The sequence below is a fragment of the Triticum dicoccoides genome, chromosome 6B (assembly GCF_002162155.2).
Source record: "Triticum dicoccoides isolate Atlit2015 ecotype Zavitan chromosome 6B, WEW_v2.0, whole genome shotgun sequence".
In the NCBI taxonomy this organism is placed as follows: domain Eukaryota; kingdom Viridiplantae; phylum Streptophyta; class Magnoliopsida; order Poales; family Poaceae; genus Triticum; species Triticum dicoccoides.
Window position 1 is genome coordinate 538,828,507 of NC_041391.1, and position 15,133 is coordinate 538,843,639.

Consider the following 15,133-nt stretch of genomic DNA (forward strand, 5'->3'; position numbering starts at 1 on the left):
TGAATTTATTCATGAGTTCATCTTTTCTAACAATTCTTTTTAAGATCTGCTTTATGTTATTCCATATAATTGATACTTTTGTCGTGAATAACCAGGTTCTATCAAATTTACACTAATCGTACCGAAGGGATCTAATCTTACTAAACCAAACTTGCTGCTTTTGGCTTCCAAAAACCAAATTTCTCAACTCAATTGCTGTTTCAGAGGGTATTGAAGCAAATAAGTGTTCTAGCAGGAATAGCATGTTTTAGCTTTCAATCTCATGAATATACTGATCTGTTTCAGATACCTCAGTACACTGTCAGTTGCTCCATTGATAGCGTTAGTTGGCTTTGCACTGTATGAGCTGGTTTTCCGTCGGTAAGGCCTGCGCATTGTGTTTCTGCTCAATACTTGTTTAATCATGCATACTTATGTTTGAACAACAAATACACATCCTGGTGATATTTGCTACACAATTCCTATGCACTCAATATTTTTAACCTTTTGTTACCCAACATAAATATGTGCTCCAGGTGCATTTTTGTGCCCATCCGCTTTCATTTTTACACTCCTGATGAACATGTCGATGTGATGAGGGGTGTTAACAGTCTTGCTCTGTAGTAGTGTGAAGATCTGGAGGATGCAGGCCATGGCCTCCTCCAGTCTGCCTTGGCATGTGTTACATTGCTTATATATATGGATGGGTAACCACTTGACAGTTTGTCCGTGCTACTCGCCATTTCCTCTCGAAGCATATGCTTGCAGCATAATGATTAATTTTCTCTGAAATAAATGCCATACATTTTTATTATCTATTTGTTCTTGTTTTTTTGTGTTCTTCATTAAACCTAATCCTTACCTGGTATTGTTTTCTGAACTATGTTATCGTAGTATTTTTTTTAATAGAACACTGTATCATGTCATAGGTTGGTCACGACGAACATTGCTTCTTTGGATTAGCTTGCATAGGTTGGTTGGTGATGATGCTCTCCTGTGGACCGGCAGCCGTGGTTTGATTTAGATGTAAAATTCACTAGCCTCTGTTGTTTATCAGTTCCGTGCTGATAGGGAATTTGGGGCGAAGATAGAAAGGGAATGCTAATATTGATCGGGAATTTATGCCTGTTACATTTTAGTTATAAATCAATCTTCCTGGTGATTGGTTTGGCAATAACTACACACTTTAAAATTTTCATCTTTTGGGTCTGCATAGATGATTTCCCCTGAGGATTGTAGTAATGTTTAAACAAGTACTAAAAATACTACTGGAGGTTGGGCTGCGCCAATGACGCGTCTCCTGAGCCAGATCATTTCCTTCCTTTAATTTTTAATCATGGTCTAGCGGTTTCAAGAACCATTTATCAAACATTTAAGGATATTGAACATAGTATGTGACTATGAAAAAAAGGTTGTCCTTTCTTTCAGGTTGTCCACGGGAGCTATGGCAAAAAGGCAACTTGCTTGAACTGAATCAGCCATTAGCTTCTTATTATGTACATATCTGAAAAAACTGTAGGTCTACCTCTCTGTAGAAATACACAAGCATTCTAACCTATAAGGTGGTTGGGCGACCCGCCCACCCAAGCGCTCCTTCGATTTTTCTTAGTTTTGAGCCTTTGATCGGGCCTGGTCGCGTCAACGCTGGTGTGCCAGCCGTTTGATTTTTACATATTTTTTGACCCATGATTGTTTCAAGCAATAGTGTTGTCAATATATTAATTACTAGATTATGTTACTATTGTATATTAGAAGAACTTCATGATATATGTATTTATAGGATTCTCTGATATTTGATGCAAAATATTGATGGCCAGGTGAATACAGTGGACTCTTCAAGATTGAGGGCAAACTGCATATGCCGAGGGTGTCCATCGACAACCTGCCCAATGTCCATATTCACCGAGGAGTACAACCAGAGACACTGTTGACTGCGTGTAGGTCTGGAAACCAGACAACATCTCTGAAACCTACTATCCCCTAAAGCATGAATCTCTATGCTCAGTTTGGCTACAACTAATTTGTCATCGTTTTATCAAATTCCATAATGCAAACAACCTATTTTTCCATCGAGAGAAAGAACATTAAGAATTTTTGCACATTCTGTTGTAGCAAGAGTGACTATGAATAGCAGTAGTGTGTTTGGCTATTTGTTCTTGTGGCTTCCAAAAAACCCTGGAATGTTTGTTCTGCTGGTACAACTCTCTTTGGCTAGGACATTTTAGCTTTGGATAACATAAAGGGACCTAAAATTTCTTAATATTTTATATCACTTTTTGTATGGATGTTCTTCATGCATGCTCATCTTCCACGAGGTCAATCCAATAATGTCACGCATTCCTCAGCAGGCGCCAAGCCCTCCGACGCCCAGCCGTCCGCTATGGTCTCTGCCCGAAGAAGGATTATGGTTCTCCACCTCTCTGCTACTCATATTAGAATTCTGGTATGTTCTTTCTTTCTTTATTTTCTGTCAACAAAAAGGTGGAACCTGTTCTTAATTTCCCATAATGATTTTGATGACAATTTGTTAGTGTATTTCTAGCTGGAATTGCATTATATCTTACAAATTCACAATGCAACCAATTAATAAGGAGAATAGAAGCATTTGCATCCATCTAACATATTTGTATGATATTTTTTCAAAAGCTCAAGGTTGTAGATGTGGCGCTGTATGAGGCGATCATTAGGATGGAAAATAAATTAATGTTAAAATATTGTTTGAATTTCCTTCGTTCTGTAAATGGCAATACAAGCTATGTTTGCGCCATGATTCTATTCCAATTTTTTTAATAACTGGTCATTAACGACAGATAAAATGTTCTGTATTGAAATGGAGCATTTGTCAGTTTGGGTTTAGTAGGTCAGAATGGTTCTATTCTACAGCAGGATTATGTAACCAGTTCAAGAATTGATGAGTTTTTGAGCCCTATGATCTCTGTACACTAAGGTTTGCATGTGTTTTTTGTGAAATATACGTCCTGCAAGTCTTACGTGTCTTGTGTTGTTTCCGCTTTCCAATCCACAGGCTTTTGATATACTTCAAACGAGATTCTTTATATGTTGTTCGATTCCTCTTGCTATCACCACAAGGGGAAATTGCTTACGGTGGCAATATGCTCTTCTATGTTGTCTGATTGACTCTTTTTATTAGCATGGAGAAAAACTTTTAGTTCACTAAGATTAGTTTATGTTCACATTGCTCTGTATATAAAAAAGGATTGTTGTGCTGAAAAGGTGTATGACATTCTGGCAAAACATTGTTTAGTAAGAAAGTATGTAGAGGTGAAATGTTGTGGATGTTCTGACAGGGAGATACTTGGACTAACTTTACCGTCACACCTTATTCAATATTCTGGGTATTGGGTTATGTTGTTTTCCTCCCAATGTCATGTGATATCTACTGGACTATAAATCACATGCTTGAGAGAGCGAGCATGCTTCTTTCCATGGTTTATTTTATCTCTGTTTGTACCCATGCAACTCTTAATGAAACATTGCATTTATGTTGTGTTTAACATGCTCACAAAATTGAATAGAAACCCTTGTGATGTGGAATTCATATTAAATCTATGGACTAGCTCATTCAGGTATCACAGGGAAAAACAATATTTGTTTTCAGGATTCAGTTTTGGTTCTTTTGGTAAAAATAGTGAGACAGTGATCTTAATGAAACATTGCATAAGTCGCTGGTATAATCTGCAACTGGCAAATAAATTTGTATAACTATCTATTTTATCAGGTAAAAACACCATCATGTTGGTGCATGCATCGGTTGTGAAGAAGATTTGTGTATGACGATGCATTGCTGACCATAGAGCAATGCAAGGCTTCAGGATATGGATGGCAACTTAGGCTGCGTGGGAATCCCTCCGCTCCGTAACTCCCCTGCAGAGCGGAGCTCCATACAGTATAAATTTGAGGAGCGGCCAACAGGTTGCTCTGCACGCTCCGCTCTCTGGTGAAGGAGGAGGAGTAGAGGATTGCCGAACCCAGCCTTAAAGACTTGACGCATTGCCACTTGCTTCTACGACCATGGAAGTGATCAGTAACTCCCCTGCAGAGCGGAGCTCCATACAGTATAAATTTGAGGAGCGGCCAACAGGTTGCTCCGCACGCTCCGCTCCCTGGTGAAGGAGAAGGAGCAGAGGATTGCCGAACACAGCCTTAAAGACTTGACGCATTGCCACTTGCTTCTACAACCATGGAAGTGATCAGTGCTTTAGTGTTGAACTATTGATTAATCCCTCTTATTTCTTTAATCTATGTGACGGTGCTCCTTGCCATAAATACTTGTTATGTGGATTCAATATAAATAATGTTTTAGGCATGTTTGATATAAACAAATGCCATAGATGATAGCTATTATGGAGACGTTGCGAACTATTGTTCAACTACAATTTTTTTTTGAGGAACCAGTAGGAGCTCTGACCAGTTAATAAGGAAAACTGGCCGAAAACTGATACATAAGCAATGCACACACTGACCCCGAGGCCGCGCCCCTGACGAGTTGCTGATTTTTGTCACCCGATTAACCATATTTGAAGCCGCCGCTCCAACATCCACACCGACCCCGAGGCTGCGCACCAGGTGAGCTGCCTACTCCGTCACACAAGCAACCAGAGTCGACGCCCTACAACCATTTCCGGAGCCGCTGCTTCGACCTACAAACCCCAAAGAACACACATGCCGACCATGAGGCCGCGCACCAGGTGAGCCGCCTGCCCTGTCACCCGAGCAACCCGAGTCGACACCCTACAAGCATCTCTGAAGTCGTCGCCCTGCCTTACAAATGCAAGCTACACACACGCTGACCCCAAGGCCGCACACTAGATGAGTCGCCTACTATGTCACCCGAGCAACCGAAGCCGACACTCAAAAAGCACCTCTGAAGCTGCCGCTCTGACATCCACGCCAACCCCAAGGCTAGCCATCGATACTGCCACCCAAGTGACCAGTGCCGACACCCTTCCATGAAAGCAAAATCCGAAGCCGCCACTCAGACTTCCAAACTGACCCCAAGGCCGCGCACCACTCGAGCCGATGGCTCGACCACGACGTCCGCACGCACGCTGGCATGGCAACATCAGCTGTGAATGGCACCGGTCTTGTCATACGTATCAGCAGGAGCACGGGCCACATTACTCTTCATGCCATTCTGAGCAGCCGAGATGTTGACTGCTGGTTGAGATTGATTTCCATGTTGAATGGAAGGGAGACCTATTTGAGTTCCTGTATGAAAGGGTAAAGAAGAAGGGGCATGCTGTCGTGGTTGTTGTTGAAGGCATTTGTCAGGAGTTGATTATCGGGACTGATGACCAGAACCGAGAGCGGGATGAGTATGTCAACATGTTGTTCCTTGACATTGGCCTCCTATAAAGTTTACATGCAACTCTATGGTTACTTATTTCTCTTGTCGTTGTTGTATGAAAACAATTGTGTTTTTGTTGATGGCAGCTTGGGCTCATTTTTTAGGAGAATGAGATGTGGGATAAACTACTCTGAAATGTTTAGTTCCCTTCAAACAATTTATTAGCTAACTATTTTTGGCTGTTGTTACACATCATACAATTTTACTTTGATGTTGTCATCTTGCCTTTTATGTATACAGTCAATTAAACTTTTACTAAGTTCTTACCGTATGTATTTTCTCAAACACGGTTACTGAAAAAATGCAAATATTTTTAACAAGTACAAGGTTTTAAATGGGACTCTGTGTCATTTGGCACAATGGGTCATGTTATACAAGTATAATTTTTTGGCGCAACGAGTTATACATTTTTTTTCAAACTCAGATTTCGCAATGTGATAAGACATTTTCAAAATAGCATGGTTTAACACATGAGCTTTTTACTACGAGTATCGAATATGTCCTTGCAGAATGAAACTCTTTTCATCGACAACATGGCTTTAGCGGATCTCTGCGCCATTTGGCGCAACGGGTCAACTGGTATTCAAAAAGATTCAATGTTAGACCATGCTCTGGGTTTTCTAGGGAATTTTTGCAACAGCGGTAAACTTTCTGTTTTCAAACAGCAACATGCAAACTAGCAAAATAAGCGTGACAAAGGCTATCCTTGACACTTTTATTGAAAATAAAGATGCAAACCACTATTCTAACTAACAGCAAGCAAAAACTAATAAAATAAAATGACGCTCCAAGCAAAACACATATCATGTGGTGAATAAAAATATAGCTCCAAGTAAAGTTACCGATGAACGAAGACGAAAGAGGGGATGCCTTCCGGGGCATCCCCAAGCTTAGTTGCTTGGTTGTCCTTGAATATTACCTTGGGGTGCCTTGGGCACCCCCAAGCTTAGGCTCTTGCTACTCCTTATTCCATAGTCCATTGAATCTTTACCCAAAACTTGAAAACTTCAACCACACAAAACTCAACAAAAAACTCGTAAGCTCCGTTAGTATAAGAAAATAAAACCACCACTTAGGTACTGTAATGAACCCATTCTAAATTCATATTGGTGTAATATCTACTGTACTCTAACTTATCTATGGTTCATACCCTCCGATACTACTCATAGATCAATCAAAATAAGCAAACAACACGTAGAAAACAGAATCTGTCAAAAATAGAACAGTCTGTAGTAATCTGTATCAAACGTATACTTCTGGAACTCCAACAATTATGAAATAAATATATGGACCTGAGAAATTTGCCTATTAATCATCTGCAAAAATAATCAACCTAAAAGCACTCTCCAGTAAAAAATGGCAGCTAATCTCGTGAGCGCTAAAGTTTCTGTTTTTCACAGCAAGATCATATAAACTTCACCCAAGTCTTCCCAAAGGTTCTACTTGGCACTTTATTGAAACAAAAGCTATAAAACATGATTACTACAGTAGCATAATCATGTGGACACACAAAAACAGTAAGGATAAATATTGGGTTGTCTCGCAACAAGCACTTTTCTTTAATGCCTTTTAGCTAGGCATGATGATGACAATGATGCTCACATAAAAGATAAGAATTGAAACATAACGGGAGCATCATGAAGCATATGACTAGCACATTTAAGCCTAACCCACTTCCTATGCATAGGGATTTTATGAGAAAACAACTTATGGGAACAATAATCAACTAGCATAGGATGGCACAACAAGCATAGCTTCAAGAATTTAAGCACATAGAGAGGAAACTTGACATTATTGCAATTCCTACAAGCATATGTTCCTCTCTCATAATAATTTTCAGTAGCATTATGAATGAATTCAACAATATAACCATCACCTAAAGCATTCTTTTCATGATCTACAAGCATAGAAAATTTTCTACTCTCCACATAAGCAAACTTCTTCTTTATAGCATACGTATCATCACAATAATCATCATAAATAGAAGACATGCTTTCATCATAGTAAATTTGCTCATCAAAGCTTGGGGGACAAAAAATATCATCTCCATCAAACATAGCTTCCCCAAGCTTGTGGCTTTGCATATCATTAGCATCATGGATATTCAAGAAATTCATACTAACAACATTGCCATCATGCTCATCATTCAAAGATTTAGTACCAAACATTCTATAGATCTCTTCATCTAGCACTTGAGCACAATTTTCCTTTCCATCATACTCACGAAAGATATTAAAAAGGTGAAGCGTATGAGACAAACTCAACTCCATTTTTTTGTAATTTTCTTTTATAAAATAAACTAGTGCTAAAAGAAGAAACAAAAGGATTCGATTGCAAGATCTAAAGATATACCTTCAAGCACTCACCTCCCCGGCAACGGCGCCAGAAAAGAGCTTGATGTCTACTACACAACCTTCTTCTTGTAGACATTGTTGGGCCTGCAAGTGCACAGGTTTGTAGGACAGTAGCAAATTTCCCTCAAGTGGATGACCTAAGGTTTATCAATCCGTAGGAGGCGTAGGATGAAGATGGTCTCTCTCAAACAACCCTGCAACCAAATAACAAAGAGTCTCTTGTGTCCCCAACACACCCAATACAATGATAAATTGTATAGGTGCACTAGTTCGGCGAAGAGATGAAGATACAAGTGCAAAATAGATAGTAGATATTGGTTTTTGTAATCTGAAATAATAAAACAGCAAGGTAACAAGCGGTAAAAGTGAGCGTAAACGATATTGCAATGATGGGAAATAAGGCCTAGGGTTCATACTTTCACTAGTGTAAGTTCTCTCAACAATAATAACATAGATAGAACATATGACAAGCCCTCAACATGCAACAAAGAGTCACTCCAAAGCCACTAATAGCGGAGAACAAACATAGAGATTATGGTCGGGTACGAAACCACCACAAAGTTATTCTTTCGGATCGATCTATAAAAGAGTTCGTACTAGAATAACACCTTAAGATACAAATCAATCAAAACCCTAATGTCACCTAGATACTCCATTGTCACCTCTAGTATCCATGGGCATGATTATACGATATGCATCACACAATCTCAGATTCATCCAACCATCATAAAAGTACTTCAAAGAGTGCCCCAAAGCTACTACCGGAGAGTCAAGAACGTGTGCCAGCCCCTATGCATAGGTTCCAAGTGTCACGAAACCCGCAAGTTGATCACCAAGACATACATCAAGTGGATCAATATAATAACCCATTGTCACCACGGTTATCCCACGCAAGACATACATCAAGTGTTCTCATAAAAGACTCAATCCGATAAGATAACTTCAAAGGGGAAACTCAATTCATCACAAGAGAGTAGAGGGGGAGAAACATCATAAGATCCAACAACAACAGCAAAGCTCGGGATACATCAAGATCGTGCCATAGAGGGAACACGAGAGAGAACACGAGAGAGAGAGAGAGAGATCAAACACATAGCTACTGGTACATACCCTCAGCCCCGAGGGTGAACTACTCCCTCCTCGTCATGGATAGCATCGAGATGATGAAGATGGCCTCCGGTGATGGGATCCCCCTCCGGCAGGGTGTCGGAACAGGGTCCCGATTGGTTTTTGGTGTCTACAGAGGCTTGCGGCGGCGGAACTCCTGATCTATTTTCTGTTCTGGAAGTTTTAGGGTACGTAGGTATATATGAGTGCAGGGGGTGCATCGGAGGAGCTACGGGGGCCCCACGAGGCATGGGGGCGCGCCCAGGGGGGGTGGGCGCGCCCCCCACCCTTGTGGGCAGCCCGTATCTCCCCTGACGTGCACTCCAAGTTCCCTGGGTTGCTTTCCTTCCAAAAATAACTTCTCCAGTTGATTTCGGTCCGTTTTGACTCCGTCTGATATTCCTTTTCCTCGAAACACTGAAATAGGCATAAAACAACAAATCTGGGTTGGGCCTCCGGTTAATAGGTTAGTCCCAAAAATAATATAAAAGTGGATAATAAAGCCCAATATTGCCTAAAACAGTAGATAAAGTAGCATGGAGCAATCAAAAATTATAGATACGTTGGAGACGTATCAGCTCCCAATGACACCACGAAACTTCACCACAACGGACTATGGCTCTGCGGTGACCTCAACCGTCTAGGGTGCTCAAACACCCAAGAGTAACAAGATCCGCAAGGTATTAGTGGGGGGAATCAAATTTCTCTTGGTGGAAGTGTAGATCGAGGCCTTCTCAACCAATCCCTAGAGAATCAACAAGTTTGATTAGCTAGGGAGAGAGATCAGGCGAAAATGGAGCTTAGAGAATCAATGGAGCTTAAAGGTGGAAGAGGTAGTCAACTCGAAGAAGAAGACTCCACTTTTATAGTCAAGGGACAAATCCAACCGTTATCCACCAACTCAGCCTGCGATACACGGTACTACCGCATCATACAAGTGGTACTACCGCAAGGGCCTACGGTACTACCGCGGAGAACTGCGGTACTACCGCTGGCATGGCAGGGGCTAAGACCAGTCCTGATGCGCTAAGGCAGGGAGCGGTAGAACCGCTGGTGCGGTACTACCGCGCCCCCTTGCGGTACTACCGCAAGGCAAGAATAGTCTAGGATGAGAAGGCACGCACATATAAAAATACATCCCTGACTACTTCCGCTGAGTTTTGATCTATGCAAAAATCCGACACGGTACTACCGCAAGCATGGAGCGGTACTACCGTGTAGGGAGCGGATGTAAAAAATTACATCCGCCCCTACTTCCGCTCATGCTGTTGTGCCTGGCTAGAGCCCACGGTACTACCGCGCCCATGGAGCAGTACTACCGCGTAGGGCGCGGATGTAAAAAATTACATCCGCCCCTACAACCGCTCGAGCAGCTACACCTGGCCTGAGGCCACGGTACTACCGCTCCCAAGGAGCGGTACTACCGGGAGCACCTACAGTACTACCGCCTGCCTCGGTTCAGCAACACTAGGAGTCCTTCATTTTGCAGAGACACGGAGAAACGGAGGATGCTCCAAAGAGCCAAAGGAAAGGTGGTGCAAAAAGGAACAGACGTGTACGTGCTGATTCCACCCAAACCTTTCCAAGGCGGACCCCTCTTAATAGTATGGCTTTCCTACGACTCAAATCCGCCAAAAAGAAACGTAGAGAAACACCATCTTCAATAGTCTTTGAGGGGCACTAAATCGTCTTGTGTTTAGACATCGTATATCTGATATGCTCAATGCACACAATTAGTCCGCAAAAGCATTGTCATCAATCACCAAAACTACTAAGGGATAAATATGTCCTTACACCAAGCTTAGGCTCTTGTCACTCCTTATTCCATAGTCCATCAAATCCTTACCCAAAACTTGAAAACTTCACAACACAAAACTCAACAGAATATCTCATGAGCTTCGTTAGTATAAGAAATTAAATCACCACTTTAAGCCACTGTTGCAAACTCAGTTTTTATTTATATTGGTGTAATATCTACTGTATTCCAACTTTTGCATCATTCATACCCCCGATACTACCCATAGATTCATCAAAATAAGCAAACAACACGCAAAAAATAGAATCTGTCAAAAACAGAACAATTTGTAGCAATCTGTAACTCTCGAATACTTCTATAACTCCAAAAATTCTAAAAAAATAGGAAAACCTGAGAAATTTGTGTACTAATCAATAGAAAAAAGAATCAGATAAAAATCACATTTCTGTGAATTATTAAAATTATTTTCCTGGGCACAAAAGTTTCTGATTTTTAGCAGGATCAACACAACTATCACAGTAAGCTATCCTAAAGGTTTAACTTGGCACAAACACTAATTAAAACATAAAACCACATCTTTCCAGAGTCTAGATGAATTATTAATTACTAAACAGGAACAAAAAGCAAGGAACAAAAATAAAATTGGGTTGCCTCCCAACAAGCGCTATCGTTTAACGCCCTTAGCTAGGCATAAAAACGCGAATAGATCTAAGTATTGTCATCTTTGGTATGCAATCCATAAGTGGCTCTCATAACATGTTCATATGGCAATTTAATTTTATTCCTAGGAAAGTGTTCCATGCCTTTCCTTAATGGATATTGGAATCTAATGTTTCCTTCTTTCATATCAATAATTGCACCAATCGTTCTAAGTAAAGGTCTACCAAGAATAATAGGACATGTAGGATTGCAATCCATATCAATAACAATGAAATCTACGGGCACATAATTCCTATTTGCAGCAATAATAACATCATTAATCCTTCCTATGGGTTCCTTAATAGTGGAATCCCAAGATGCAAATTTAAAGAACAATCATCAAATTCATGGAAACCTAAAACATCACATACAGTTTTTGGAATCGTGGAAACACTAGCACCTAAATCACACAAAGCATGACATTCATAATCTTTTATCTTAATCTTAATAGTAGTTTCCCACTCATCATAAAGTTTTCTAGGGATAGAAACTTCTAATTCAAGCTTCTCTTCAAAAGATTGCATCATGGCATCAACGATATGTTTAGTAAAAGCTTTGTTTTGATTATAAGCATGAGGAGAATTCAACACGGGTTGCAACAAGGAAATACAATCTATTAAAGAACAATTATCGTAATTAAATTCCTTGAAACCCAGAAGAGTGGGTTCGTTGCTACTTAAAGTCTTGACCTCTCCAATCCCACTTTATCAATTTTTGCATCTAGATCTAAAAACTTTGAATCATTGGGACGCCTACTAAAGTTGACTCATCTCCAGTCCCAACTTTATCAAGATTAATATTGGAAAACAAAGATTCAATAGGAGTCACATCAATCACTTTTAGATCTTCATTATTATTCAAAAGCTTCTGGTTTAGCGGCCATCTTGTTTACTAGGGTAGCTTGTTTATCGGAAATTTGGCCTACTAAATTTTCAAGGTGAGAAAATTGAGATTTCAAACCATAAAATTCCTTAGACATATCATCGAGCTCTTTGTTCATATATTCCATAAAACCTTTTTTCTCTTTAAGCTCGTTTGTAAAGAAATTATTATGCTCAAATTGTAAAGACATAAAGCTTCTAACATTGTTTCCAATTTCTTCCAACCTCCTAAGGTGAGGATCAATGCTTTTTGGTTGCGCCATCACGGCAAACAAGCACACCAACACATAAGCACACAAGAAGAAAGCAAAGAATATGAACGGAAGAGGGGTAGAGAAAAGGAAAATCTTTTTGAAAATCATTTTAGAGATGGGGGAGAGGAAAACGAGATGCGAATGGCAAATAATGTAATGCAGGAGATGAGAGTTTATAATGGGTACTCGGTATGTCTTGACTTGGCGTAGATCTCCCCAGCAATAGCGCCAGAAATTCTTCCTGCTACCTCTTGAGCTTGCATTAGTTTTTCCCTTGGAGAGGAAAGGGTGATGTAGCAAAGTAGAGTAACTATTTCCCTCAAACTGAGAACTAAGGTATCAATCCAGTAGGAGATAACGCACAAGTCACCGAATACCTGCACAAACAATCAACAAACTTGCACCCAACACAGTAAGGAGTTGTCAATTCCTTCATGGTTATTTGCAAAAAGTGATGTCTAATAGAGATAGATAAACGGTAAAGTAAATATTTTTGGTATTTTTGGTTTATAGATTGGAAAGTAAAGATTGCAAATTAAAGGAACAGCGACAAAAATTGGCAAGTTGATGGGAAACTAATATGATGTAAAATAGACCCGGGGGTCGTAGGTTTCACTAGTGGCTTCTCTCAAGATAGCAAATATTACTGTGGGTGAACAAATTACTGCCGAGCAATTGATAGAAGAGCGCATAATTATGACGATATCTAAGGCAATGATCATGAATATAGGCATCATGTCCGTGTCAAGTAGACCGAAACGATTTTGCGTCTACTACTATTACTCCACACATCTATCGCTATCCAGCATGCATCTAGAGTATTAAGTTCATAAATAATGGAGTAACGCATTAAGTAAGATGACATGATGTAGAGGAATTAACTCAAGCAATATGATGAAAACCCTATCTTTTTATCGTCGATGGCAATAATACAATACATGCCTTGTTGCCCCTACTGTCACTGGAAAAGGATACCGCAATATTGAACCCAAAGCTAAGCATTCTCCCATTGCACGAATAACCAATCTAGTAGGCCAAACTAAACTGATAATTCGAAGAGACTTGAAAAGATATCAAATCATGCATAAAACAATTCAGAGAAGACTCAAATAATATTCATAGATAATTTGATCATAAATCCACAATTCATCGGATCTCAGCAAACACACCGCAAAAGAATATTACATCGAATAGATCTCCAAGAACATCGAGGAGAACATGGTATTAAGAATCAAAGAGAGAGAAGAAGCAATCTAGCTACTAGCTATGGACCCGTAGGTCTGTGGTAACTACTCACACTTCATCGGAAGGGTAATGGTGTTGATGTAGAAGCCCTCCGTGATCGAATCCCCCTCCGGCAGGATGTCAGAAATGGCCCCTAGATGGGATCTCACGGGTACGGAAGGTTGCGGCGATGGAAAAGTGTTTTCGTGGCTCCCCTTGATGTTTTTGGGGTATAAGAGAATATATAGGCGAATGAACTAGGTCAGGAGAGCTCCGAGGGGCCCACGAGGAAGGGGGTGCCCTCCAAGTCTCTAGGTTTGCTTCTGGTCCATGAATGAGCATCGCGAAAGTTTCATTACGTTTGGACTCCATTTGGTATTCCTTTTCTGCGAAACTCTAAAACAGGCAAAAAACAGAAACTGGCATTGGGCCCTCGGTTAATAGGTTAGTCCCAAAAATAATATAAAATAGCATATAAATGCATATTAAACATCCAAAACAGATAATATAATAGCATGGAACAATAAAAAATTATAGATACATTTGAGACGTAGCAATGAGTCCAAGGTTGATAAGATCACCATCGCACACTCCCTCTACCTTCGGGATTAGTGTTGGACCTAAATAAATGTTATTTGGTGTTTGCGTTGAGCATGAGTAAGATTGGATCATGTTTATTGCGAAACATTTATTCATTTGAGTCGAAGAATAATTATTGTTCTGTTTACATGAATAAAACCTTCTATGGTCATACAGCCAATGTAAATGGTTTATTGAATCTTGATTGTTGTGATACACATATTCATAATATTGATGCCAAAAGATGCAAAGTTGATAATGATAGTGCAACATTGTAACATCCCAAATTTCCAATTTGGAATGTTATACAAAGATCATCATATGCATATCATATTTTTATTGCATTTTGGTTGATCCTAGAAATTCTAAGCAACTCAAGAACCCACTGAGAGAGTTGGGGATTTCGTTATTTTCATATTTGAGTTTTCTCAAATTTTGAAAAGAGAATCATTTGGTTTAAATTATTTTCTCTCCAAATATTTCTAATGTTAAAATAAAAGAGAGGAGATAAAATGACTTCTCCAAAATAAAACAAATATTGGAGGGAAAATGTTAAAAACAAATAAGTACTTTATTTGGACTTTTATTGCTATTTTATTTGAATTAGGAAAAAAATACGTTTTTCAAAATTGCATTAGAGGCCCATATAAATGTTCACTTTGTCCGCAATATTATTAGAGGACCGCAAAAATTTATTTCAGGATTTTTGGACTCTGTTTAGTATTTCTTTTATTTGTTTTTCCGCGTCAGTTTTTTTTAAAAAGTGCACCGACCTACCTGGGCCGTGCCCAACCCGGACACCCAGTCCAGCCGGCCATTATAAGGCCGAGGCCGCCACCCGCCAGCCCAAGCCGCCCGCCCCAAAACCCTAGCGCCGCCCGCCGCCGCTGATCGCGCGCCACCAACCGCGCCTTCGCCGCCCCGTCCCCCCG

The 15,133-nt window shown here is 40.1% G+C and overlaps 1 long non-coding RNA gene across 11 annotated transcripts in view; it reads left to right on the forward strand.

The window, feature by feature from the left end:
- Positions 1-4,346, forward strand: part of LOC119322738 — a 6,271-nt gene extending 1,925 nt beyond the window's left edge. Inside the window, exons 5-9 of one of the 11 annotated variants that reach the window (XR_005155825.1) lie at positions 286-360; positions 909-1,005; positions 1,797-1,920; positions 2,328-2,422; positions 3,719-4,346. This is a non-coding gene — a long non-coding RNA (uncharacterized LOC119322738). The other 10 variants (XR_005155824.1, XR_005155823.1, XR_005155822.1 and 7 more) reach the window with 10 other exon arrangements.
- Positions 4,347-15,133: the final 10,787 nt, after the last annotated feature.